The 27708-nt window shown below is 46.7% G+C and overlaps 1 protein-coding gene across 4 annotated transcripts in view; it reads left to right on the forward strand.

The window, feature by feature from the left end:
• Positions 1-226: 226 nt before the first annotated feature.
• Positions 227-27708, forward strand: part of LOC142590442 (uncharacterized) — a 66346-nt gene continuing 38864 nt past the window's right edge. Inside the window, exons 1-2 of one of the 4 annotated variants that reach the window (XM_075702563.1) lie at positions 233-320; positions 834-940. The gene's annotated coding sequence lies outside the window, so the exon portion shown is untranslated. The other 3 variants (XM_075702565.1, XM_075702564.1, XM_075702566.1) reach the window with 3 other exon arrangements.

Genomic DNA, 27708 nt, shown 5'->3' on the forward strand with positions numbered 1-27708 from the left:
TCCCACTGCGTGCACGCGTGTGTAGGCGCCCACAGTCATTTTCGATTTTAAAACGCAGCATAAAATAAATGCTTTATTTATTTAGGCGTAGTGCATTTACCAACAAAACGATAACGTTAGCACTTCATGTATTTTTTATGAAGCTTTCTTTTTGTGACGTCATCATGTGTGGCAGAGCGGACTCCACTTGGGGTCGTCTGCTGCCACGCGCGTGCACACAGCGACACACTCATTTTTGTAGGTAACTCTATGGCTTTACGCACGTGGTGAGCGGGCAGGTAAACAAACTTCCCTGCTGCTGTCGACGGCCACCTCCAAAGGTAAACATGGATGAGTGCACGAATCAGCTCATTCATGCGTCCATTGCTTTCTTTGTTCATGTTGTAGCGACACGCTTGTACACACAAAGAAGAAAAGGAGCGGGTGAAGAGGATTTTTCTTTTTTTTTTTTTTTTTGCTGTAGCGCCCTCGCTCCATTCAGTGCTTTAGTGCCGAGCCTTCTAAATAGACGTCTCCCGCCTTGAAACAGTATGTCAGGCGCGTAACTTTGCATCCGTGGTCGACATTGTAGTAACACAAATACGGTATATTACACAGGTAGTCTGTCTGCCTTAATTTTGTCTGCTGTTTTTAGGACATCTATTACGAGCTACCCGGACGAACGCTACATATTCGAGAGTTTAAAGCTAAAAGAACATTTTTCCTTGTTGCGCGAGGAGCACATTTTTTCACTTTGCGACAGTTACGCGGTGAAGTGCTCAAGGCACATATTTCAGGATGGTTGTACCGTCATTTGTCTAATTTGTTTTACTGTGCTACTGCTGTCGTTACAGCTTCTGCTCATGTTAGTTGGGCCCGTCAAGGTCTAGCCTAACTCTGCACCGTTGACAACAATTAGCTGCAAGCGCTGATTGCTGCAGGTTGCTCAGTCTAGCATCTGGTATGTATAAGCTTTTGCTCAAGGCATGCTGATGCTTCTCTTACTTGAGCTGCTCCTGTAAAGGAAGATCGAATTAAATGTCGTTTATTCTTGACACCCTATCACTGTTGTGCTATACAGGTGGCAAGGCATTTTTAGATCTAGGCCAGTAAGGCCGGCCAGTTACCTGTTGGAAGTTCCCAAAATGCATTAAATGCGCATATAAAATTGTCTAGGTCAGAACTCTTATAACACTGTAGTGCCCTTGGTTCCTGATGTCATCACAAAAGAAACAGTAGAAGGATCCAGAAAATTTGTGCCCAGCTGCCCCGAGACAATAAATCATACAGAGATAATTGTGTTGCAAACTGCGACTGAACGTCCGCAGGTGTGAGTAATTTCCTTGTGGGAATACTATTACTTTTCAACGTCTTTTGTGTCTGGTGCACTATCACTTGCCAGTTGCATCCTCAATGTCTGACTCATTGTCATAAGACTGTGTCTATCTGTACAATGCAGTTGCTGCGCCACAAGCGATGCCTGTGAGTAATGGTGAAAGTGTTAGTATAGATCAGGTCTTGTACATAGGAAATGCCAGTCGGCTGAAACAATCGCTTAAATTGTTTTGGCATCAGAAATAGCTCTGCAAACCTGCAGGTATGCTTAGATGTCTCAGTGTTTGTCCGAGTTGTGATCGGCAACCGTTCGTATGGTGGTATATTATTGAAACTTTGCCACTTTCTCTGGACTTTATGTGTAGCAGTGTGGTGTACTCTGCATTTCATACTGACATGGACGTGTGGCTGCGACAAAATCTTTTGAAGTGAATTTCTTTGGCTCTTTCGACCATTTTCGTTCTTAGTTGGAGGTCTGTAATGGTTGGTGGTCGGACTCTGCTAGGAAAACATTCATTCGCTCTTTCTTGTTCTTTTATTTGCTTGTTCTTTTGTTTGTTCACCCTTTCATTCCTTTAGGCTATTCGCTTACATTGACAGTTATCATCTATGGTCCCTGCACATTTTCTTCACACAAGTTCTTGCTCTAATTTGCCAGCAATCTTACTAACAAGGGTTTAGGGCTTGCACTCTTGCTTGCTAACATTGCACACCTTTGATAAAGTTTGGTCACACCTCCATTACTACAGGAACCCATTTCTTGAGTTGTACGTCACTGTTCATGACTTACAAGAGAGTTGAGTGTTGTCATTCCCTCTCATGGCACATTGTATCATGGCAGATGTGTTAAACATAAATATAATTGTGGGGTTGTATGTGTCAACGCTACAATCAGATTATGAAGCACACCATAGTGGCAGACTATGGATTTTGACACCTTTGTGTTCTTTAAAGGGTCGCTGAAACGGTTCAGGACCTGCTGTGGTTGCTTAGTGGCTATGGTGTTGGGCTGCTGCACATGAGGTCCTGGGATTGAATCCTGGCCACATTTTGATGGGATCGAAATTCGAAAACACCCATGTTTTAGGTGCATGTTAACAACCCCAGGTGTTCCATATTTTCGGAGTTGCCCACTGCAGTGTGCCTTGTAATCAGATCTAGGTGTTGGCTCGTAAAAACACAGTTCAATATTTTTTTAAGTGGTTCAAACAAGTTTTGTAGACGCCTAGGGTACAGTAAACATTCGTACCACAATTTGTGTGTAGCATCTCATATTAAGAGAGCTACTGACAATTACACGTTACCCTCCTCCATAGCCATGCATTTTCTCCTAAAATCATTTGCCAAGTGATTGGGCTTAAGCTCTACCTCCACTGGCTTTGCCTCATGATGGGACGTCGTGTTGTCTACTTCTGGTTGTCTTGGAGCCAGTTTGCGAAGCCTCTACCACCTCTCCACCAGCCGCCTGGCAGTTGGTTCCAAACGCGAGCTATCGAAGCAGTGTACGTTGTGAGCATTCTGTTGCAGCACCAAGTGTGTCCGATATTCCGGTAACCACAGGTGAGCTGGATGCTTTGACAGGTGGGTGGAGGCCTAAACTAAAGCCCCTCCCCATACTACTATTGCTGTAATGAAGGAGTTTTAGCCTAGACGTATGTGAGCGACCTGATCAGTCTACATGGTCCAAGCAACTGGTGGTGCAGAGGTTAACTAGCGAAACGAAGAGCTAATGTTGCTGTAACCAAGCCTAAAAAATTTTAAACATTTAGAAAAACATGTTCATTACTATGTTCCTACCAAAAATTTACACCGGCATGAAAATACAATGCACTTGGTTACTGCTATAATAGTTCTGTGGTTGAGCAATCTGCTACCAAGTGGCTACACCATGCAGGCCGTTCACATGTGCACTTCCACTCATCCCATAAAACGCCCAGGCCCAGTCCGCTTGTGCTTGGGTTTACATGAAATGTCGCACATGCGAGACACTGTTGTGGTATATGGTAATCCTTCAGTGTGACGTGACAGCCGCAAATGCGCAGATGCTGGTGCCGATTGGATACCGACGAGCGCTGCAGCCACTTTGCTCACATGTTTGCCTTGTCGAGGAACATGATATTGCAGCTTGACATGTTGCCAATCGCTAGGTTTGCAGCCCACAGTCCAAGGGCAATCTGTATCGCTCGCGAAAACACAGATCGAGACCAATAACGACCGTGCAGCTCACGTCGTAATGGAGCATGTTGTAACACAAGCAGACAACATTTATTGTATGCCGGAAGTGCTTGAGTGTAGCGATAAATTGTCCTTGTGCATTCTCTTTCTGGTACTTTCTTTTTTGTAGAAACAAATTAACTTGCATTTCAACTATTACAAACCACATTTGTTCACCATAAAGTTGGGAAAAGTATCGATAATGCGCCCTGAGCAGCGAATCGGATAGCTCACCCTACTGGCGTCATGTGGTCACCTCAAGTCACTTGGTCAGGGAAGGTTGAAAACTCGGAGGAGTGGCGTGCTGCGATTGGTAGAAGAAACTGCGATATTGTCGAAGAAATTAAAGTTCTTGTGCACAATCTACAAAACGTGCCTAAAGAACACTCCTGCACGTTATGACTCGTTATGAACTCCTGCAAAACCATAACTTATCCACTTGCGCAACTTGTGTGTGAGCTTCCAAACTGTATGAATGAGAAGAAAGGGGGTTAACTGAGGGGCCTAGTTCTTATTAATCATATCATGAGAAGCCAACAAACAGAGAAACCAAGGAAAACATTGGGTAAATTACTTGTACTTACTAATTGAAATAAAGAAAAATTAATGGCAATGAAAGTAGATGAAAAAACAACTTGCCGCAAATGGGGAACGATCCCACGTCTTTGCTTTATGCGTACGATGCTCTAACCAATTGAGCTACTGCGGCATGGCTTCCCCATCCACTTTCTTGGGTATTTATGTGTTACTACGAGAACTAACCTTGGGAGTGTTAGCCAGCGCCACCACTCTCAAGCCTTGTCGGCGGATGTGAAACATCCTTTCTGCCGCAGGCAGCATAAGTACATGATTTTTCAGGTTGCAGGCAACTGGTCAATAAACCCGCACATGCTACGTGAAGGCATCAATGTTGCCGGATTCAAGACCCTCATTATGTAAGAATGTAAGAAGAGCGCTAAGCCGATGCTAAAGGTATGGAGAGGCTGCGAGCTAAAAAGGACGCGCATGCAAGAGCAGACGTCTCGACACCAGGTGCCTTTTTCACTAGTTGGCACTGGCCCACCTTTTTTAACCGAAGCCATGCTTCAGTTTATGTGTCGGCGACTGCGAATCGCGAACAAAAAAAATCGGGTTCTGGTTCCTTCACAGTGCGACAGCTTGATGGCCTGCGGCCGTCCACTACTGCGCGACAACGAAAAGTGCTGAATTACTGGCGAATCATGCGCCCCTTCGTCCCGACCGTCAGCTGTAGAACAGCCAAACGCTGCACTAGAAATTTATCAAGCATAACGAGCACCGGCGCGAGAGTAAGGGTGTGGAGTAGAAGTTTGAGAATATTCAAGTGCTATGAAAATTTGATTGTTATAAACGATAATTGTAACCGGGTTGCATGAAATAATATTGAAGTGGGGCATGCTGTAGCTGCTCCGAGAAAACTATTATGGTGTTAAGGACAGTTCTCCTCCCCAGCACCTTCCTCCATCTCGCTTCCAATTGTGTTGACTCGTTTAACTCTGCTTCCTGCGATCTCTGATCAAGTTGTTCAAGCCGTGGCTGTCGTTCAAGAATGGCATTGCTGTGACAACTGCAAAAAGGGGTGACGGGAGGCAAGTGACATACGAGCTCTGCTGAGGCATCGCTTTAGTGGCTCGAAAAGGCGCCTTTTAGAAAATGCGGGAAGGTTGCCGTGGCAGTATCTCAGCCTGAGAAATGCAGAGGAAACATTGGGAGGTGATCGCCACAAGCATCTCGCCACGTACTTCCCACTGGCTTGCATGAGAAAACCGCATGTCCGTCAGCCTTGTTTACTTCACGCAAGGCTTGTCGACATCCTTCACCATGACATCCAGATGCTCCACGTATTGAAGCGGAAAGTCCTTCACGAGAACAAGCCCATGAGGGACTGAATCATCTACAGGATCTCCCGCGGGGACAATGTTGAGGCAGCCTGCCCTACCATGTCAGCGCTGCCGTTGTGGCCATCACTGTCTCTATCCAATGCAAGTACGTTCTCGACGATCGGCTGATCGGTTGGAAGCACTTCATTTCCAAATCTCTAGCAGTGCCCTTTCTTTTCACCGGCAATGTCGTGCATTACCGATTATCAGTTGGTGGATCAGTCATCTTCCATTTCGGTGGCGAGTCAAACAAGGCTGAGAAACAACTTGGCTAGGAATGACTTCAATGCAACAAACAAAGACAAGCAAGAGCGACTTAATCTGTTAGCAGAATTGCGAAGAATGAGGGCTGTAGAATAAAGAACCAACTGTGAGGGCCCAGCGAGCAATCTGGGAGCGATGCCGGCAGCGTCGTTGGTGCAGTTGGCACGGTCCATTAGTGTTTCGGAGGGTGGCGTGGTACAGAGCTTTCGTTGCAGCCCATTCCTGTTCTCAAGGTTGGAATGGCAATGGGAGAGATGTGCGCGAGGCTGGCGTGGATCTCTCATGGAGAGAAGCGTGCGGCAGCAGTCGGGGTAGCAGGCGATCATGCAGCTGCTCGCATTTCACTTTTTCTTTTTTACAAAGATTTCGCATTCCATTACCTTTTGGCGTGGACACCCAGTAGCCAGACTTCATCGTTATAACCTATAATGCGGCATGGGGATATTGTAGTAAGTGGGTTATTTCCCAGGCGAAAACATACAAGATATCCATGTTCTTACATACATTAGTGTAAGAACATGGATATAGATCAATGCAAAATGTAAGTAGACCCCTGGGTTTGAGTTGATTAAAATTCAAACAGAATTCTTTAATGCAGTCAAATATAAAAATTACTTTGTTTTATATATATGTTCATTCATTGAGGAAGGCGAAAACTGCACAGGAACTGTCAGGATTCTTTTCCTGGTGCAGCTTTGAGTCGCAGCATCCCACAGCACATAATCGGTGATGACTAAGCAGGACTAGGCACACGCAACACTGTCTTCAGGCAATGAGCAGCATGCACTGGGCACCTGGTGTGCATGCCAGTGATCACTTCAGTCAACCTACCGGCTTCTTGAGGTGACTGCTGGCCAGACACTCATTTTGATGCCTTCCTGTCCATAACATCTTCAGTTTTTTTTGCAGAGTGCTTGCAGACTGGAATGCAATGTGCTGCAGGCTCATCTACCTTTGCTGGTGCAAAAAGTCAAGCCTTTCCCTTTGTGAAACAAGACACTAGTGAGCAATTAAATTGCCTTTGCCGTGAATTGAATCAGCCGTCATCGGGAGCACTTGGGCAGGGTGCTATAAATAAAATTCCACCACAATGTCTTCAAGTTCACTGTCAACAGGGTAGCCATTGCACAACAAAGCTTCTACTGAAAATCTTCAGTTTCACTGTTTTACTTTTGTGCACAGAATGCACTGCCACAGTACTGATGTATGATTCCACCTATTTTATCACATTGTTTTCAAGTGCATTTATAAAGTTGAGCCCTGACATGTTATTTCTCCACCCTGAGCAGTATTAACAAGCCTTTGCACAAAGTTTGCAAAGTTGGCGTGTTTGCCACCGTAACACTAAAACAATAACACTGTATCCATGTTTTGACAACTACAAACAAGAAACCTTTATTTTGTTTGACAGTACACATGGCAAAGACAGGAAGATTGTGCCAAAGGTATCTTGCTACACCTGGCCAAATCGCAAACTCTCCTTGGTAATTTTAGTGCATGTGGTTGCAGCATAAGATTTGCAAAATGGTTTACAAAATATTTATTTGCAAAAAAGTGAAATTTGAATGTTCTTTTTTACACCATAGTAATGATACAATCGCCGACCGATTCTTCTTGGACGCCCAGTTTTGTGGGCCTGCCGGAATATTTTGATTCTGCGATGGTACCAGCACATGCTCCATAGAACCATTTTGTAACAACGACTAAAATTTTGCATGTTTCAAACTCTTCTCGTTTGATTTTTTGAACTTTGTCTCACAATTGCAAGTCAAAATCTACCGAAAATGCAAACAACCTTGCTGCCATTTGGTTCTCCTGCAGGCTAAGTCAAGTGTTGCATACATCTCGCATGCCATTTCAGGGCTCCCATTTCCGGTACAGCCTCAATAGCAGGCAGCGCTTGCTGCACTCTCCCACAAACCTTTGCGCTGTCATTTCCGTTGGAACTTGTCAGCCGCATATGGTCGGTGGCAGTGTTTGTATCGCTTCTTGTGTGCATTGGGTTTCGCTTCAGCTGCATACCACGATGCTAGGCTTAGTCATTTCAACAACCGATAGCCTTCTGTGGTTTCATAGCCAGTTAACAATGGCGCCGACGCTGCCTTTGTCGTTCGCTGCCAACTCGACAAAGGCTTTGAAGCCAGGAAATCTTTGCATATTGACGGTGGAAAAGAAGGCTACCATTATCAGGAAAGTGCAGAGTGACCTGTCGCAATTGGATGTCACAAGAGAATTGGAACTCTTGAAGCAGACAATATCAGTCTACATAAACAACAAGGTGAAGATTTTGGAAGCCTCTGAGAAATCTTCTAGATCCCAACAGGAGAATGTCATCCAAGATACCCACCCAAAACTTGAGGAAAATGGACCAAGGGATTATCCGGACTCTCAAGCAGCTCCGTTGGTCACGCATGCTTAGTCATATGGCACTATGCAAGGACAGTGGTAAGAGCTACAGCACTGACTTGATCTCTGCAGTCAGCATGCTTTCAAACCAATGAAGGCTGTGACCGAAAATGCAACCAGGAGCATCGTGGGTTTTATGATCCAACATGAAATGCCATCATCATGCTGTGATTGCATCTCTAGCGAGCGTGATCACTTCCCTTCATCTACTGACCTCATCGAGCATTTGCGTACAGAAATCACGCTGGAGCAGTTCATCGATGCTGACAACGAGATCTATTTCTGTGCTAAACTTACTGAAGAGAAAATAGTTTGTCAGTTGCTGTAAGGTGAATTGGGCTTTCACAGTGAGGAGCCAGTGATTGTGCAGCCAACTAACTCTGATCTAATGCGAGGCCACATGGTGCTTTCGGCTGTTTTCGGTCAGTGTCGCCTTCGTTGACATGCAAGCTGATCTATTCATATGACAACATAGCACCTCGCCGAAACATATTGACACAAAGATGTGGGGCTCCCGCACCACAGGACGGCGCGCGCAAAGGTCGGCGCCATGAAAGACAATGAAGTGCGCAAGCTGCATGCTCTTCTTCTGGCCCGCCATTAAAGAGAAACATCTATTTTGTAAGACTCCGTCTTCAATCTACGTTACATTTTTCTGGTGGAGGTGCTGGGTACATGCTACCACTCCCAGATCGAACGCCGCCTACATGCCCAGTACGAAGTCCGGTCGAGCTGACTCCTGTTCACGTACGGATAAGCCGTCGACTTCAAGGACTGCCACCTGAGCATGAGCCTCTACCGAATACAGTCAGAAGGATGAGTACATCGGTTCCGTCTTCTTCCTCAACAGCACCGACCGAGGTCATCCTTAACCAGCCGCGAATCCCCACATCCTTCCATGGGGACACCTTCGAGGATATTGAGGACTGGCTCGATCACTTTAAGTGTGTTGCAGAATTCAACGGCTGGACTCCAGAGCGCAAGCTACGCAACGCCTACTTTGCCCTCGAGGACTATGCGCGGACATGGTTTGAGAACCATGAGGCGGCCTTATTGACATGGGACGAATTCCGACGGCAGCTAATCGGCACATACGCCAGCCTCGATCGCAAGGAGCGAGCTGAATCTGCAATTCAGGCAAGAGTACAACGGCCGAATGAAAGCGTCACAATGTTTGTCGAAGATATGCGCCGACTTTTCCCACGCGCGAATCCATCCATGCTGGAAGAAAAGAAGGTCAGGAACTTGATGCGCGGTGTCAAGCAAGAGTTATTCGGTGGCCTAATACGCAACCCACCAAAGACCATTGCAGAGTTTCTCACCGAAGCCATATCAATGGAAAAGGCACTGCAGCAACGAACAAGGCAGTACAACCGCGACGTGTTGACCCTCTCGCTACACCCTCGGACAATACCGACGCCTTGCGGGAGCTCATTAGGAGTGTCGTTCGAGAAGAGCTCTAAAAACTTCACGGGGCTCCGGTATCGGTACTGCGACTCACTCTGGCTGAGCTCGTCCGGGAAGAAATCAGACAGGCAGTACAAGTCCCAGAGCGAAGCGAGACAGCACAGCATGAGATACGGCAGCCACAGCCTCGCATGTCGTATGCGGAAGCTGTGCGAAGTTCGCTGTCTTCGATTTTTCACGATGCGCGCGACGTCCCGGACTTTCATGGTATGCACGCCATTGAACAAGCAACTGGCGACTTCAAAACTCGCCGCACGCCATTCATGGCTGACACACGACCATCCCACAAGAGCGACATATGGTGCACCGCAGACCGGAGGCCCTTGTGTTTTCATTGCAGTGAAGCCGATCACCTCTACAGGGCGTGTCCTTACCGCCGGGCTGGGCTCCGTGGATTTTCACTGAGTGCGCTGTGCCCGCGCAATGGTGAGCGCCCCCTGGAGATTGAAGCATACCTCGCGGACGCCAGGACTTCGTCTGCCCCACGATTCCGTGAACCCCGGTCACCGTCACCTGCCTGAAACAGGTCTTTCAGCCCCCTCTTCACGCTGAGAGCAACGAGGCGTCGCTCACCCAGCCCTGCCTCCCAGGAAAACAGTCCAGCGACCTGCGGAGGTGAGGTCACTGACGTTGCGAACACTGAAGATCCTCCACTACGACGACCGCGATATGACGTTATTGAGATGCAAAGAAAGCAGTGTAGTTCCGTGTCAGTCTCCTGCGACGTACCGGTTACCATAGATGACCATGAAGTCATGGCGTTAATCGACACGGGTGCAGACACGTCTGTTATGAGCCAGAATCTCGCGCATATACTGAACAAAGTTTTGACGCAATGGACCGGAACTTAGATTCGTACTGCAGGAGGGCATCTCATAACTCCAATTGGCCGGTGTGCGGCGCGAGTCAACATTCGGGGCTTCACCTACATCGGCGACTTCGTCATTCTTCCTGAATGTTCAAAGGACCTTATACTCGGCATGGATTTCCTTCAGGCAAACGGTGCCATCATCGACTTGCAAGAGTCTAGAGTCAGCTTCGCTACTACGCAAGCCATAGCAAACAGCAATGACAACGACCGTGACATCGCGCTTCACGTAGCTGACGATCACGTCACGTTGCCACCCAAGAGCAGCATGCTTACCCTTGTCCGATGCGACATGGAGGACGACGCCGAAGGAATTGTTGAGGCAAACATCCCCCTGCTTCTCGAGAGCCACATCTGCATAGCCAGAGGGCTTCTTCAGGTGCGCAACAAATGTTCGGTCGTCTTGCTAACAAATTTTAGCAACGAATATCGGCATGTACCGTGAGGAACGACAATCGCATTTCTTTGCGAAATCACTGATGTTACTGACATTGCCACGTTGGAAACCGCATCGTCTCCGCAATCTGAGTTACCCAGCCTAAAAGAACGGATGCACGTTAACGCCGCTCTGCCAGACCGTCAGAAAGACCGTCTACTGAGTCTCGTGAATAAATTTGCGGACTGTTTTTTAACGTCATCCAAAGTGCGGCGCACGTCCATCACAAAGCACAGCATTATTACGGACGAGTCTGCACGTCCTGTTCGTCAGCATCCTTACAGAGTGTCTCCAATGGAAAGGGAAGCAATCAAGCATCAGGTGAAAGAGATGCTCCAAGACGACGTGATCTAGCCGTCCACCAGGCCGTGGGCCTCCCCTGTAGTATTAGTCAGAAAGAAAGACAACACACTACGCTTCTGTGTAGATTACAGAAAGTTGAACCGTGTCACCAAGCACGATGTTTATCCATTGGCATGCATCGACGATGCAGGATCGTCTACAACATGCAGCGTTTTTTACTTCGTTGGATCTTAAATCAGGGTATTGGCAAATCGAAGTTGATGAACAGGATCGTGAAAAAACAGCGTTTGGGACACCTGACGGGGCTTCACGAGTTCAAAGTTCTCCTCTTCGGTCTCTGTTTCGCACCTGCCTCCTTTCAGCGGATGATGGATACCGTTCTTGCTGAACTCAAATGGCAAACCTGCCTCGTATACTTGGACGGTGTCGTCGTGTTCTCAAGCACGTTTGACGAGCATCTCGCACGACTCGAGGGTGTCCTTGCTGCGATCCATACTAGCGGCTTCACTATCAAGCCCTAAAAATGCTACTTTGGGTTCTAAGAGCTAAAATTTCTTGGCCATATTGTTGGTCCTCAAGGCGTCCGACCAGATCCCGACAAGTTAGCTGCCATCGCCGAGTTTTCGCCACCCATAGACAAGAAGGCTGTCCAGCGCTTACTTGGTTTGTGCGCATATTATAGGCGCTTCGTCGAGGGATTCTCGAGAATTGCTGAGCCTCTGACATGGCTTACGTGCGACGATGTGCCTTTCATTTGGGCAGACGAGCAGCAGCAGTCGTTCAATGAATTGCGCAAGCGTTTGCAAGAGGCCCCAATATTTGCTCATTTCGACGAAGACGCTGACACTGAAATTCATACTGACGCCAGCAATTCTGGTCTTGGCGCAGTTCTTGTGCAGTGGCAAGCTGGTGCGGAATGCACCATTGCTTATGCAAGCCGCAGTCTTACCAAGGCTGAGAAAAACTACTCAACCACTGAAAAAGAATGCTTAGCGGTTGTGTGGGCAATCAGTAAATTCCGACCCTACTTGTACAGTAGACCCTTTAAGGCAGTCAGTGATCACCACGCGCTGTGCTGGCTTGCCAACCACAAGGCTCCTTCAGGCAGACTAGCATGTTGGAGCCTGTGCCTACAAGAGTACGACATTACAGTTGTCTACCGATCTGGAATGAAGCACAGTGACGCTGACTTTGTCACGCGCACCACTCCCTGCAACGTCATCGGACCCTGACCATGACTTGCCATTTGTCGGCGTTATCGATGTGATAAAGATGGCTGAGCACCAGCGCGCTGACCCTGAGCTTCTGCCGTTGATCTAGCACTTTCAAGCAGTTGAAGGCGTTTTACCCTGCTCGCTCGTGCGTGGCTTATCATCATACTACTTGCACAACAACGTCCTTTACAGGAAAAACTGCACAAGCGGTCCCAATACGTACCTCCTTGTCGTGCCATCGGTGCTGCGCAAAGACATTTTGCAAGCCTGCCATGATGAGCCATGCGCAAGACACCTGGGATTCGCTAAGACATTAGCAAGGATACGACAGAAGTATTACTGGCCCCGGCTTTATTCTTCTGTGCAACGGTATGTGAAGACCTGCCGCGATTTTCAGCGCTGCAAGGAACCACCAGTCAAACCGGCCAGCTTTCTCCATCCTGTGGACCCTCCTCAAGCGCCATTCCAACAAATAGGAATGGATCTACTTGGGCCATTCCCACTGACCTCTTCGCAAAACAGATGGATAGTCGTCGCTGCCGACTACTTAACCCAGTACGCCGAAACCGAAGCTATCCCTCAAGCAAACTCGTATGAAGTGGCCAAGTTCTTTGTGCGCCACATCGTCCTATGACATGGTGCACCGTCTGTTCTCATCACCGACTGCGGTACAGCATTTACAGCGGAACTTATGCAGGACGTTCTCCAGCTGACGCATAGCTCTCACCGCAAGGGCACAGCGTATCACCCTCAAACTAATGGATTAACGGAACCTCTAAACAGAATGCTGGCTGATATGCTCTCCATGTATGTCGACGTCGAGCACAAGACGTGGGACGAGATATTACCTTATGTGACTTTCGCGTATAACACTGCTGTACAGGAGACTACACAGTTTACGCCGTTCGAACTTGTATGCGGGCGCCACGTCATGTCAACACTTGACGCCATGCTACCTCTGGCTGATAATAGCCCAACCAGTGAACACGCGGAAGAGTTTGTACAAAGAGCCGAAGAGGCACGCCAGCTCGCTCGGCATCGTATCCGGAGCCAGCAGCATAGCCACACCCTTCGATACAACCAGGGTCGACGCGACGTCAAATACAATACCGGCACCTGCGTGTGGGTCTGGACGCCTGTCTGTCGCCATGAACTGTCGGAAAAGTTGATCCTCCAGTATTTTGGTCCTTATAAGGTTACACGCCGCCTCAGTGACGTGACCTACGAAGTCGTCCCCTGCAGCTCTGACCCCGGTTCGCTCCGTCGTCGTCCTTGCGCTGAAGTTGTTCATGTAGTGCGCATGAAACCATACTATGCGCGTACATGAACGCCGAGGTGCACCTGAGAAGCACCATTTCTTATGTCGCTGAAAGAACTTTGTGACGCGACCGAGACGGTCGCTTTTCGCATGGGGGCCAATTGACACAAAGATGTGGGCTCCCGCACCACAGGACGGTGCGTGCAAAGGTCGGTGCCATGAAAGACAGTGCAGTGCGTAAGCTGCACACTCTTCTTCTGGCCCGCCATTAAAGAGAAACATCTATTTTGTAGGACTCCGTCTTCAATCTACATTACAATATGACATGTTTAAGCCGATTGGTAGATATGAGATCTTATGTCTGTGAACTTGTTTTTCAGAATGCCCTATTTTCTGGTGACAATCTCCAATTGGTCGGCAATTGTAAACTAGTACAAAAATAAGATCTAAGAAGGGTGTGATATATTTCAGCAGTGCAAATATTTACAGTGGAATCTTTATACGAATCTCTTGGGATGGCGTAAAAATTCATATCGCCTGAAAACAAAAACATTGGGAAATTATCGTGAGGGAATGTGCAGTGAAGTGGTCGACTTCTCAAAATTTCACGCTTTCAAAATATATTTTTTTCTGCAGTCTTCAAGAAGTCCAGGTTCTGTTTTTATAGGCCGAGTGTTTTGTCTGATGGTGGGCTAGCTTGGTCTAATCAAGGGAAGCTTTGTGCAAGAATTTCATCGCACAAAACGCATTGCAGCTAGCCTTGCCGCTGATTTTCATAGACCTTCACTTTCTACCCTTGAGATTTCGTACCCTCGTAACTAGCCTGCGTCACACCAGATGCTAGTGTTACAAGATATTCGACATGGCCTTTTCCAACTCTGCTGCGAGAAAGGTTTTCTGGTATGTGTCAAGTGCGTTATATGTAATAGCAGCGATGATAAGGCTTCCTCTTTGATTAATTAGCACGGTGCAAGCACCACCTAGCACAGCCCTGCGAAATGTGTGATGTACCGCACACTGTTCTCTTGAATTCGACTTGCCCTCAAGGGCTTCATGGACCCTGAAAATGCTTTTGCGAACCCCTGTTTAAAAACTGCTGCTGTAGAGAACAGAATCATTAATCAGCAGTACCTTAGTGATAGCACAGGTAGACAGCATGTCTCGAAGAGCTAGGAAGGTTGGGTCCAGCAACAAACGTGCTCTAAATAATTAGCACATGCACTCTTTGTGTGGGCAGCTTTTTTCCAACTATGCAAGCAGCACTTGGTTATCATCAGTTGCCCGTGTGGGAAGCCTCAGCAGTTCAGCAATAGTCTCAGTACTTTCAGCTTCCTGTCAGCATTTAACTTTGATTGCGAGTTTTCAAGCAGGCATGATGTGAACGTCATTTGTGTGTATATCCTGAACTTGCCACCAAAATGGTAGGCGACCCTAATCTTTGACTTAGGTGTCTACTAATGGTAATTGCACCTCAGCATTGGTGTTCTTTAGGTTAACCTTAGGCGAATGCAACAGACGAACCAAACTCAGAGGCAACTGTTTTCCGTTAATTAGCTGGTTAAATATCGTGCCACTTTCTTGGATATGGTGTCATTAGTGATATCATTACTTCTGCTTTTTACTTCCGGGCTTCCAGGAATTTCGCCAAAGTCGTGCTCACGTGGCAGGTCTCTATAGAGTCTACGATTCTGGCTTTGGTGTGTATTAATCAGTGGTATTCAAATAGTTCTAATTATTCCTGACAGTCCATTAACTCAACTTCTGACTTAACTTATGCTCTGATATATCTATAATGAAACCCACGAATTTTGTATTCTACATTTTTTTCTGTTATTTCTGATTTATTTTGAATTCCCTCTCCGGTCATTTTAAGAGGTAGACCAGAAGTGCTGCGCAAGAAGCAGGAGTGTCAGTCGATGCTTGTGCCTCTAAAAATTTGCCTCGAAGTTATTTGGAGGCTGGTGACTCACTGTAACCCAACAATGCTGCTGGCTAAAGTAGCTGCATTTTTTGACAGTGCATTGGAGGACGAGGCCTTCAGTGGCTTTGAAGGAAGTGCTGTTGGTTTCCTGCACAAATTTTATTCTCCCAGAATTTGCAGCTCATATTAATTTTGGTATGGAAAATTTAGTGCCCCAATACGTGTAAGTGCGACATTTCACAGTGAGCGTACAAGTGTGTTTAATTAAATTTTCTCAAGTCATTGAGTTGAAATAGGTGTGCCTTATACATAGGTGGACCTTATATATAGTTTTATTGATTACTTTATTTATTCATACTTTAAAGGTCTGGTAGGCAATACAGAATGGAATGGTAACAAAGCAAAACAAAAAATGCACAGACAATTCTACAGAGGAAATACGTTAAGCCATACTGTAACAGATTGATGGTATGAATGAAGGTGTGCCTGGTATTCGAACAGTAGAAGTAGGAAGGTGGTTCCAGTTAACACTTGATGCAGGGCAAAAACGAATCGTTGTACCTGTTCATTTGGTGGCTATCATGCCAATTTTATATGTCTGGTCAAATCACAATGAAACATACAAAGGTGGTGTGATCTGTTTGCTTGACTACCTGGTTGGAGTTATAAACCTTGTGGAATAGGCAAAGGCGAGCACGTTTGCTGCATTATGAAATTTTGCAGGTTGTTTCTTTTTTCATGCATATTACACTGGAATAGTGGAAATACAGTTGAACCTCGAGTTAAACCTCGAACTTCAATATAATGAAATTCTTGCTATAACGAAGTATTTAACTTTTCATGACCTCTTTTCCATAGAACACCATTTATTTAGAAGCTCAATATAACAAAGTGTATTTGTATGCCATTTCAAAATACAGTGAAACCTCGTTAAACCATAGCTGGCCGGAGCTCGGAAAAAGTACGTACTAAACGGTAGTACTGCTTAACAGAAATAGCATGAGATCGCTTACTTACCTGTCAAAAACGGAACTGAGAGAGAATGTGATGAAAGGGGAAAAAACATGGAGTATTTATTCACTTCCCGCTGCAAAAGTGTTATTTTCAATTGATGCCGTGACGGCCCAGCAGCGACGACAGCGGCCTCAAACTTCCTGAAGCTGCGAGCCAGCTTTTCAGCCAGCCCCCTCTTCTCTGCAGACACTCGCATGGCAGATTCCTCATTGGCATTACGTATTCTCTGCGCACTCGCGCGGTAGCAGTGCAGAAGTCGCAGGGCGCCTTTTTTATTGCGGGGTGCTGTTCTCGTCGCAACAATTGCATTCATGAGGCTGACGTAACCCACAGCTTCTGCCCCTGTAGGGCCTGAATCGCCCGTGCATTTGCTTTCCGTGTCGTCTTCATTGTAAGCAAGCCGGTTGTTGGTGAAGAACAACGTTCATTGCCGGTGAGATGCTGGTATATATGGGAACAGGAGTGCGACATTACAGGTCACCATGCCGCGTTGCTGGCAGCTCTGCTACATCTTCCCTTTTTTTTATATAAGCAATTAGTTCAATGTCTCTCAGGCAATGGGTACAGACAGGGCTTGCGACGTTGCCGTGTGCTTCGTTGTAGCTCTGGGAAAGGTGGTTCGACGTCTGGGACATCAGATTCTAGAGGATCGTGTGGTTGTGGGGCCACGTTGCGTGGGTGCTCTCGGGTCCGCCTGATCTCCCGGCCGTCTTCTGTTTGAGTATCGCTGAACTTGGTGCTTCTGCTGACCTTAGGGAGACAGCAGATGCCCAGGTCCGGTGAAGAGTGTCGTACGCTGTTACCTGTTGCTCCTGCGATAGGGAGGCAGCTGTCTGGAGCAGCAGTTGTAGTGGATTTTCTGGCGCTGACGGATTTCCTGCAGATGGCGAACAGCTTTGCAGGGCACCGTCTCTGGCACTAGGTGCATTGTGGGTACTGGGAGCAGGGTTCTCATCAGTCATCCTATGAGTCTCTGCGCAGGGGACCTCAGCACCACATCCCTGGGGATATTGCGCCACTCAAGTAAAGCCATTTGGAAGTCGTGTGTCCTATACGAGCACTTCTTTAGTCACTTCTTAGCCTCTTGGACAGCCCTCTCAGTCATTTCGTTAGAGCGCGGATAATACGGGCTCAAAGTTACATGTGTGATACCTATGTGCTCAGAAACTCTTTGAATTCCGTGCTGTGGAATGGTGGGCTGTTATAATTGCGCAGCTTTAAGGGAAGTCCATGAACAGCAAAAATATCCGCACACCATGATTTTAGCAGTTTTGCAGTGACGTTTTGGAATTCACGTATCTCAAAAAAAAGAAGAAATAGAAGTCTACGATAATGGCAAACTGTCAGCCGCCGTAAGAGAACAAGTCCATTCCTACAGTTTCCGAGGGTAAACTAGGCACTTCGTGACATGAAAGCGGCATCTTCGGGTTCCGTGACTGATGCATTTCGCAGATTTTGCAAGCTCTACAGTACTGTTCAATATCCGGGGACATGCTGGGCCAGAACATAACGCTTCTCGCTTGTTGTTTGATTTTGTCTGCTCCCGAATGTGCAGCGTGAAGGAGGCTCAATATTTCTGCTCTCTTCGAGTGTGGTACGATTACCTTATTGCTGCGGAACAGTAGGCTGTCCTGGGTGTGTATGTCCTCCCGGTATGACCAGTAAGGGCGCACAAATTCCGAGATATCACGTTTATCGTCCGGCCAGCTTGTTTCCACATGTCCTCATAGCGTGAGCAGGGTTTGATCGCTATCAGTTGCTGCAAAGAGGTCTTCGATGCTTGCTTTGGAAGCAGAAACAAAAGCAAGCACATTTACTTGAAACTGTTTGGTTTCATCAGCTATGCACACTTTGCTGGGAAATCGTGACAAAGCACCTGCAAGAAATACTCCTTGCCCGGTTTGTAGATAACATTGATGGGATAGCGCTGCAAGGTTAGCCTCATGCGTTGCAAACGAAGGGAGCACTGGTGCAGCTGCTTCTTGAAAATCGACACCAAAAGATGATGATCGCTTTCAACCGTTACTTCTGGCTGACCATAAATGTAATCGTAGAATTTTGTGCAACCGTGCACAATTGCGAGCGCTTCTTTTTCAATATGTGCATAGTGCTGTTCTGTGTCTGTGAGTAACCAAGACGAAAAAGTGACAGGGTGGCCTTCTTGATGAAGCATCACACCAACACCGAATTGGCTCGCGTCGACTGAGAGTGTGACATTTTTTTTTCGGGTCGAAATAGGCTAGCACAGGTGTTGCGCCAAGGACTGCCGCAACTTTTTGAAACTTTTTTTTCTTGCTGTTCGGTCCATACCCATGCAATGTCTTTGCGCAGTAAGGTTCGCATCGGGGCAGTAACATCAGACATGCTTGGAATGAATCGCTGTATGAAATTAATCATAGCAAGAAGTACTTGTAGCTCCTTACAGTTCTTGGGCGCCGGCATTTGTGGTATGTCTTGCACTCGTTGCGGGTCTACTCGCAGGCCCTCTGCACTGAATATGTGATCCAGGTAGCGCACATGGGGCTGCAAGAATGCGCATTTCCTGAGGTTCAATCTAAGATTGTGTTCTTTACAGCATGTCAACAAGAGTTTCAAGTGGTAATCGTGCTCTTCTTTAGTCCTTCTCCAGAGCAATATGTCATCCACGACTACCGCTACACACGGTAACTCTTCTAACAGGCGGTGCATTGCTGCTTGGAAAATCTCTGGGGCCAAGGCAATGCCACACGGCATTCGAAGAAACCGATTGCGACCATACGGCATGCTCATAGTGTAGAGTTTTGAGCTTGACTCGTGCAGTTTGATCTGCCAAAATCCAGATGCCGCATCTAAAGTTTAAAAAAAAAAAAAAAACAGCCTCGGAAAATCACGGAACTATGTCCTCTATTGTTGGCATAGGATAGTTCTCGCATAACAGTGACTTGTTTAGCTCTGTTCGATCCAGGCAAATGCATACTTTCTCCTTTTTCACTACTGTGATCATGGGATTGGACCATTCCGTAGGTTCGGTTATCTTTGTTATTACTTCTTGGTCTTCCATGCACTGTACTTATGCCTTCACCTTATCTTGAAGGGCCACAGCGAATCTTCTAGCTGGCACGATGACACCCGCGGCACCGGGCCTGAGCTTCATTTTGTACTCGAAGTCCCTTAGCTGGCCGAGCCCTTTGAAGACTTCTGCAAAAGGCTGTGTTGGGGGGTAAATATGTTCGTACTCAATGCTCTGGAAGCGGCTGATGAACTCCAAACATTCTGCCGCTGAGCCACTCAGTGTTATCGGCACATTCTGCTCTACAATGAAAAATGTTTCTTTGTGAGATTTGTTGTTCACTGAAAGCAACAGCCATACTTTTTCATGGGATGCATTTTGTGTCCAAAAAATGCCGTAAGCTTGACCTGGCAGGGTTCTGTTGGCCCATCTGGTAGCATCTCAGTGGCTCGTTTTGAATAACGCAGTAGTTTGCCCCTTTGTCTAATTTGAACGTCACTGGTGTACCTTCAATATGAACCGTCGCATTCCTGTTTTCTGTTGTTATGGTACGCATCATTAGAGTTTCCAAGAAATAGTCCTTGTCTGCTTCTAGACACAGCTCACGCAAATCTCTGTGTCTCTGAACCGCGTTTGTGAAGTTTCCGAGAAAAAGTCCTCGTCTGGTTCTAGACGCAGCTCACGCAAATCTCTGCGTCTCCTGAGTGGTTGCGGCTGCTTCGCTTATCTCGTGAAAGTGCTCTTTCTCTTGCTCATGGGCGTGACAGATATTGACAGTGTTCTGATACGAAGGGTTTTCAGCGATCAACTTTTGCTGCAAATTCTTGTCTCGAATGCCCAAAATAATGCGGCTGCACAGCATGCGATCTTTTAGCGCTCCAAATTCACAGGTTTTAGCTAGTATACGCAGTTTGGTCAACCATTCACTGAGGCTCTCGCCTTCCTTTTGGTTTCCGAAACGGAATTCCTGAAAGGTTAGATTCGTTTCAGGCTTGTAGAAATCCTCAAATTTCTGTAACCATGTTGACATTGTTTTTGTCTTCTCTTGCTTCAAACTTGAACTTGCTGTACGCCTTTCTACCTTCCTCAGCAATTATTACTAGCAACATGGCTGCCTGCACATCTTTGCTCTGCTTGCTCAGCTGAGTGGCAGTAGAAAACAAGGTAAACTCACTTTTCCAAGTTTGCCATCCAAGCCAAGCGTTGCCTTTGCCTGATGTGTCCAAGGGCTTTGGCGGTGGAAAAATAGACGCTGGCATCGACATGCCGACTAGGGACCGCTGCCACCATGTAAGCAAGCCAGTTGTCGTTGAAGAACAACGTTTATTGCCAGTGGGACGCTGGTATATATGGGAACAGGAGCGTGACATCACAGGTCACCGTCACGATGCCGCATTGCTGGCAGCTCTACTACATTCATCACTGTCGCTATTTGACACTTCGGCAACAACAGAGGCAATGATGGTGAAAAGTCAAACCTCGTAGCCGACATCTCTTCGCAGTCGCAGCAGCGTTGCCAAGCAACTTCTTCGCATTCCAAATACCACAGACTGCAGTAGACAGCAAATCCCTGTTGCGTGCCAGCGCCGACTTCTTCGTGTCATGTTCGATAGCACGAACGATGTCTAATTTTTTCTTCTACCCTGAGTATCCAGCATCTTTTTTATCTGAGCTTCGGCATGACACGAGTTCTTGATTGCACAATGCCACAACGCTCTCTGGCATGGCGCCGAAATGACGTTGATGTTGATGTGGCTTCACGCGCAAACGCACAGGGCACTTCGAGGCCATTGTTCCGATCTCTGAGGCTTGTTCTGCCAGGCTGCCCGATAAAGACGACGCACCACCGTGTTTGCACAGCGAAAAGTGGAAACACTAAATGTTAACCGATATGTACGCAATAAGCTGGTACGGTTTATGCAGATACAAAGCTCCGAGTTGTTGATCAAGTTTCACTTCGCCCTGCCATCTGCGAGCCACCTGGTTAGCTCAGATGGTAGAGCAGCTGCCCCAGAAAGGCGGTGGTCTCTGGCACAAGTCCCAGACCAGGGTGAATTTTTCTTCAACTGCAAGGCTTTTCTTTCAAGGAACCTGTACGGGTTTCCTTTGTAGCAGTTACTACAATTATTTGGATGTCTCGTTTTTTCTTAATTAATCACTTCTCTCTGCCTTGCCGGTTTCCGCAGAACTATTATCTCAAAACTAATGTTTCATTGAGCTGTGTGTTCCAGTCGTGTAGTAATGCAGTTGTGCTGCATGACAAAATGCTCGTTGAGCCTCAGAAAAAGAGTCCTGGGCTTCTCTGTCCATGAGATACCTTCCGACGGTAGTTTGCATGACCAACGGATGAAGGCGATTTCGAGAAAGGATTGGGGGCCCTGTAGTGTGCAGTGTGCACTTTAGCACTGCAGATTTCTGGAAGGACTGCAAGAAGCGGCTTCTCAGGCCAGGTGCCGTGGCCAGTGTTTTTGATGGGCAGGGATCATGCACTGCACACGCCGAGGTCACTGAGGCTGCGAAACAAGGGGATGAAAGGACCCGTAAGTGCAAATGAGAGTGTTTGCCAAGTGTCTTATTGCCAGACACCTTGTTCACTTGCAGAAGCAAAGCAGAATGTGTCTTAATGGTTGCAGACATTGCTGACCGGCGGGCAATCACTGAGCATCCACCAGGCGCTAACATGCATAATCAATCTCCTGAGTGGCCTCCATGTTCACTAGAGCTATTGCCGTGGAGCAGCCATTTGCCTTTGGGTCAGCAAGATCAAGGCAATGTATGTGGGACACAAGCTGATGTTGCATCTGGCAAGCCCGATTCAAAAGAAAACAAATCAGGGAACATCTGAGGAATTTGCAAAATTCAGTGGTGGCCAGCAACAAAGGAAATTGTGTACCAAGCGCTTGTGGAAAACGCAGGCAACTGCGAATCCTTGTTCGTCAACTTTGTTTATTCAGCGTAAACGATGGTGGGAGAGAGAACGGTCACTGAAAGCGAGAAATGACTGACTGTGCTAGACCATAGACAAACAAGACCTAGAGAAACTAAAAGAAGAATTCAATGTCAGGACATTTCATGAACTAGCTTTGGACGCAGAGAATGGAATATAGATACTTCTTGACCAAGTGAAGAACTACACCAGAAAGAAGCCACACTGGTCAGAGGGAACGATTAGGCACAGCATTGTTCTTTGGAACCTCTCCGCGAAAGCGTACAAGTATTTGTGATCTGAGGAATTGCTCAGGCTGCTTTGCAGGAAGACACTGCAGAAATAAATAGCTGCAGTTTTTAAAGTTGATTTCAGTCAGCTGGTTTACGGCTGCCTTGAAACTGAAATCCAAACACTTTGGATGCCACAATACAAGATGTGCTTGCTGATAGTAGACGAAATGAGAATTCTGCAGAAGCTAGGGTACCACAAACAGAGGGATGCTTTCATCGATGATGTTGACATGGGATCGGAGCTTGAACATCTTACTCCACATTTGGAGACAGAAACCTTGGCAAATTCTATTTTGAGCTTCCTGCTCTGTGACCTCCATGGTAAGCACAAAATTTATGTTGGATACTTCACAAAGGGGTGCACAGGATAGCAGCTTAAAGAGGTGATAGGTCACATCATACAGAAGACAACTGGTGTCAGATTTGACATTGTCCGTGCTATAAACGACAACCACTGAATCAATGTCACAGCCATGCAGATCTTGTGCCAAGGCGACACAAACATAATCACTTAGCACCAGGCGGGCTCCTCAAACGGCATCTTCCTTTCTTTTGACCAGAGTCGCTTAAAAATATACCATCCCAGTTTTTGGTTAAATACATCAGTGGAACAAAAAAATCTCATCCAAGTATTTCAAGAGGTTGCACAAGGTGCAACGAAACTCGACAGTAAAGCCAATTAAATTCTTGACATGCGAGTACTTTTACCAGTCAAACATTGAAAAAAATGAATGTATGATCGGTAGTTCAGCTGTTTGGCATCGCAGCAACTGCAGCGCTCAAGGACCAAGCAGGCCACACGTCTGTCTTGGGATTTGGATCAGCAGGGCCTATGATAAAGTTTATGGAGGCTTTGCAGAAATGGTTCGTGGTAATGGATGTGAGCAATTGTCAGCAGCATATTCACTGCAACAACGAAGATGCTTGTCATTTCACCGACGTTGACAATTGTAGGCTTCATTGACTGGAAGATGTTTCTATCTCTGACATCGAGAACTTGAAGAATGCCAGCAAACCTGAACATTTCTTAAAGGGCCCCTCACCAGGCCTCATGGCAAATTTCGGTTATGCACTGGAAGTTGTTATGTGTCCTCTAGGGAGCGTTCTGCTGCAAAATTTTGCAGGTCTGCTCATTATTAGCTGAGATAGAAATGTTTCAGTGCCGTGAACCCATGATTTCAGCAGATGGGCTCCACTGCATATTGATACTCTCTCTCCACTCGCCCCGTCTAGCCTCCGCAAGCGAAATTCCTTCCCTGCGTTCTCGCATGCCGGACTTCAAGGATCGCGTGACACATACGTCACGGGCCCCGCCTTCACTTTTTTTTTTTTGGCGATGAGCACTTCCGTTGGCAGCGTTGCACGCGAGCTGTTTTCGTTTCGCACAGCGCATGACTTTGCGCACTGTGCACAAGGACACATGACTAGCGGTATAATTCAGTGCTACACGAATACTTAGGCAGAATGAGTGGATCGCAGAGCGTGATCATGCGCTGGAACACAGTAGAAAATGGCATAGTTTCAGTACCTGCGCACATGACCGCACGACCGTGGGAACAGGCACACGAAGCGGAAGTACATTTCTCTTGCTTCGGTGCGAAGTAAAGCAAAAAACAGGCAAACATTCCGTGTGTGTGTTTTATTATTTCTCTAAACTTCAATTCGTCAATTCAAGCAACAGGTCACACAAATAACAGATGGTGCCTTCAATAATTCTCAAAGTCGCGTGTCACCACGAGCTACGTGCAGGGATCGTAGTATATCATCCTCTGGCTTGGAGCGCTGCGGCCGCGAGAAGGAAAAACAGCGTTCGGTTTGAAATTTCGGATCTGTCCGCGGCACATGGCAATGAAATACTTTGCAGACACGATTGTTATCACGCACTGTATGCTCTGTGCTTGTCAACTCAAGATGGCCAGACCTGGTGAGGGACCCTTTAAGCAAGAAAATTTATCTCACTGATTTTTCCAACAAAATCAAAAGTTTCCTGCATCCATCATCTACTTACAGCGAAAAAAGTTTCCCAGTTCATCCTGACTCGGAAAATGTCCAGCGACCCGGTCGAGCCAATGTTTGGCTTTCTGCGCCGCATTGCCGGGTACAATGACATGTTGGACGTAAAGAGTGCAGCATGTGTCCTGGAAAAAATGCTGAAGACCAGAATCGTGGCAGCTTCAAATGAAAGCAATGTTAAGAGTTTGACCACGTTCTCATCGCAGCATCTTCTTCTTATTCAACAGGAATTGCATGTGCGACAAGCACCTTTGATGAGGTCCTGAACATGGCAGCGCAGGGGTTAAAAAACTGCCTTTCAGCGCGACCATTTGTCTCCACCCCTCAGATCGCCAGCGTGGCCGTGATTGGCAGATACATTGTGCGTGCGGCGAGTGAGCACATTCCCTGTGCAGGCCGTATAGCGTTCCTACGGCGAGCAAAAAGCAGCACTCCTAAGCACGGGCCCATCGCTCATCGAGACTGTGGTGGCCTGTTTTATCGATCTCGGGTACTGCTGAATCTGCTCATACGTCTTTGGAGATTCACGGAATGTGTGCTTCCTCATTGGAGGCCCGTCGCGAAGCCCTTGAACTTTATGCACAGAGGATTGTGCAAGAGCCCATGAGCCTACCAGTGTTGAGCTGGGGAAACACCGACACTGACCACCGCAAAGAGCTGCTGCTGCTGCTAAGTTCCAGGAAGTATCAGGCCGCTTGTTTAAAATTTTGCTCAAAGAGTGACTGACAGGAAGGCTGCCGCTAAGCTGTTTGAAAGGAAACCCCTGTCACGAAAAGTCCTCGGGTTATAGTCAAAATTTCTGCAAGGAAATGATTGTCGCGATCTTCTCGTGCATCCCTGAAGCATAATTTGTGAGTAATGGAAGCAAAGCCTGCTGACTGCTGAAATACCTCTTCTCTACCTTTGCCTCCTCCTTTCCTTACTTCCTGCACACTTGTCATATCGATGAAGCGCAATACTTCAAACAGCCGAGGCAAGGTGCGTTCATGTTCTGCAGCAAAGGTGAAGTGGACGAGTTGATGAACAGTGCCGAGCTGGATGCCTGCAGGATGTAGTCATTGGACAGTGGTGTGGAGACTTTTGATGAATCATAGTTGTCATTGTCGAAGAGTAATGAGCAGGGAGGCTTGAGGAGACAGCTGCTTGAGTATCGTGTCAGCATTCCTCTTGTGCCTGGCTTCATTGCGGCTAAAGAAGAGAATGTCATCCATGAGCTTGATGACTCCTGTTAGTCCGATCAGGATTTCGGACTTGCACTTTCCGCAGTATTTTGGTGTTGATGTTATGCCGATTGAATGGGAGTTTTGTGAAGCGCAAAATGCCCAGTTGGCAACATGAATGTCGTCAGCTCTAGGAATGGTGGGGAGAGAGGAATTTTGGTGGGAGCCTGAATATGCATTGTCTTGAAACAACTGTTGCCTCACGTTTCTTTCCCTGCGCCAGTACATACTTCATAGTGTTCCATTTACATAATAAAATTTCTTTGTACTTGAATCAAATATGTCTTGTTTGGTACTTTTTCAAGTTTTTTTGTGTTAATTCATAGCAGCGCCTTAACACAAAATAACGTAATAGTACTGCGAGCACGTTTGACCCGTCGAAGCTGCCTGTTGACTTCGTGTCCCATTCATGTTCAGTCAGAAAGAAAGGTATTTAATGTATTATATTCAAAAAATATACTTGCTAAGGTGTGCCTCACAGTCTTCTCGGCAATGGTGAACTCAAGGAGCCTGCCCGCCCTGAGCTGAGGCTACTGTGGTTGCGGCAACCACTACTTCAGACTGGCTCGGCAAAGCTAAAGCTGATCGAAAATAAACGGAATCAGCAGGAATTTTGAGCATACCTTTCTTCACCATTCATTTTTTTACACCAACTAATCCTGATAAAATTTTAACTCATTTGAAAAGCTGCCAAATTAATGTAATGCCCAAAACTTCAAAACTCATTGCACGACATTGTCGAAAGATGGCCGAATGCTTATAAAAAGGCTAGAAACGAGTTGCATCAATGGAAACCATAAATGTTCTGTTATGTCCTAATAACACACAAAAATTAAAGTACGCATGTCATATCATTCACATTAGAATATTTCTAATAGCTTCAAAGAAAAATTTTGTGACGAAGCAGGCGTGTGCTCTACGTCACGCCTCCAGTGCATGTTACAAGCATACAAGCAACCGCCTGCACAACGTGTAGCCAGATGCACCGCTGCACTGACACAATGTTGCCAACAGCATCACTCCGGCTCCAGCAGTACAGTTGCGAGCATGACTACGCGGCGATCTGCTCGCATTTTGTGATGGCAAAGCTCTAATGGCAAAACAAGCGACATCCAAGGCATAATTTTGTTTAGAGGAGGCATTGGTCAGTGCTACACAGATACCGAGGCTGACACAAGTGGATCACAGAGCATGACCACATGCTGGAACAGGCTAGAAAATTATATAGTTTCATTGTGTTTACTTGCAACTGAACGATGTGGGAATAAGCAGACAAAACAGAAATACAGTCGAACCTACTTACAACAATATTGATTCAAGTGCCACAAAAAATTCATTGTTATAACCGGGTTGCACGAAAAAAATGGAGAAAGGCATAGCGGTTCCAAGAAAAATATAATGGCGCGAAGGTCAGTTCTCCTCCCCGCCACCTTACTTCATCTGCCTTCTGATTGTGTTGACTCGATGAACTGTTTAACTCTGCTTCCTGCGTGCTCCGATCGCATGTTGTTAAGAAGCCGTGGCTGTTGGCGTTCAAGAACGGCACTGGTATAACAACTGCAAAGAAGAGTCACAGGTGGCAACTGACATACCAGCTCTGCCGAGGCATCATTTTGGTGGCCCCAAGAGGCGCCTTTTAAAATATGCGGGAAGGCTGCTACGGCAACATCTCAGCTTGAGAAATCCAGAA

Source organism: Dermacentor variabilis, chromosome 8 (genome assembly GCF_050947875.1).
Source record: "Dermacentor variabilis isolate Ectoservices chromosome 8, ASM5094787v1, whole genome shotgun sequence".
NCBI classification, from domain to species: domain Eukaryota; kingdom Metazoa; phylum Arthropoda; class Arachnida; order Ixodida; family Ixodidae; genus Dermacentor; species Dermacentor variabilis.